We start from the raw sequence: 1,463 nt of genomic DNA on the forward strand, positions 1-1,463 counted from the left end.
ATACTTCCCAGGTTAGGAATAATGCTCCTCCTCAGAAACCATGGCAGGTGGAGGAGAGGTTTATGATGACTGTACGCAAAATCCATTACGCAGTCAGTGCTTAATAAGCCTGAACTTTCAGTCTGAAGATGGTACAGATGTTTTTTATGGCTTAATAAAAATCCCTTCTTGAAGTTTACATTATCGAGTTGCAATATTACACTCTGCTGTCTTCTTGACCTTTCTGCAGCTGGTTCACTGTTTGTCCTTAAAACTCCTCACTCCACTTATCCTGAATAAGTAGGGATGCTGTGTCGTAATCCACAATCAATCCACATAAATAAAACAATTCAGCACAGATGTGACCTGAATATACATTTAGAGTCTGCTAATTGTGCAAAGCGGTGGCACAAGGTTTCAAGGTCAAACAAACCAGCAGTGAAATTGCTCTGTGGAAAAACACAGAGGGGGGCAATGCTGCTGTTTATTATTAAAATTGTTCTTTTGCAAAGTTGTAGAGAGTTCTCCACTCCGCAGACATTTCATAACCCATACCAACTGCTTTTTCCTCAAGTAGCAATGAGAGTAGGTTTAAAAAGAAAGGCTTAATTGCTACAAAACCACAAAAAGGTAAAAAATTCAGTCTAGTCTAAACCCTCCTAGAGACAGAGAAATAGAAAGAACACAGACTTTGAATTTGAGTGAAGTTTGAAATCTGGTTTAACTCCTTATTAGGATAGATTCTTGAGCGCTTTAACTTAAACTATAATGCCTCTTCTTTGTGATATGGGTCAAAAACTAGTATTTGATTCTGATTTTCAATAAGAAGCAGAATTAGCACAGCCTGCTGGCTCCTTCTCCTAAGATCAATGGTAGGTGGGGGAACTATTGAAACTTAGAAACCTGAGGAATAAAAGAGACAACTGTGGGAAGCACTTGGAGAGATGCGGAGCTGTTTGAAATATTGCGTAGATAGGAGATGGGGTCCAGCCAGTGGGATCCGGAAGGCTAAATTAGGAAAAGCCCCTTTCCATCCCTGACGCCGCCGAGGTCGCACACGCGAGGCTTCTCTGCCGCCGCCAAGATGCGCTACGTTGCCTCCTACCTGCTGGCCGCCCTTGGGGGCAATACCTCCCCCAGCGCCAAGGACATCCAGAAGATCCTGGACAGCGTGAGCATCGAGGCGGACGACGACCGGCTCAACAAGGTCATCAGTCAACTGAACGGCAAGAACACTGAGGACGTCATTGCCGAGGGTATCCACAAGCTGGCCAGCATGCCCGCTGGCGGGGCTGTGGCCGTCTCTGCTGCCCCAGGAGCTGCAGCTCTTGCTGCGGGTTCTGCCCCAGCCGCAGCAGAGAAGAAGAAGAAGGAAGGAGTCCGATGACGACATGGGATTTGGCTCGTTTGACTAGAGTCCCTTTTCACGTAAAACAAAACAAAATAGAAAAAAAAAAAAAAAAAAAAAAAAAAAAGAAAAACCC

At 44.8% G+C, this 1,463-nt stretch overlaps 1 pseudogene; it reads left to right on the forward strand.

The window, feature by feature from the left end:
• Positions 1-1,063: 1,063 nt before the first annotated feature.
• LOC103086503 (60S acidic ribosomal protein P2 pseudogene) lies at positions 1,064-1,394 on the forward strand (annotated as a pseudogene).
• Positions 1,395-1,463: the final 69 nt, after the last annotated feature.

Source organism: Lipotes vexillifer, unplaced genomic scaffold (genome assembly GCF_000442215.2).
Source record: "Lipotes vexillifer unplaced genomic scaffold, Lipotes_vexillifer_v1.1 scaffold377, whole genome shotgun sequence".
Lineage (NCBI taxonomy): Eukaryota > Metazoa > Chordata > Mammalia > Artiodactyla > Lipotidae > Lipotes > Lipotes vexillifer.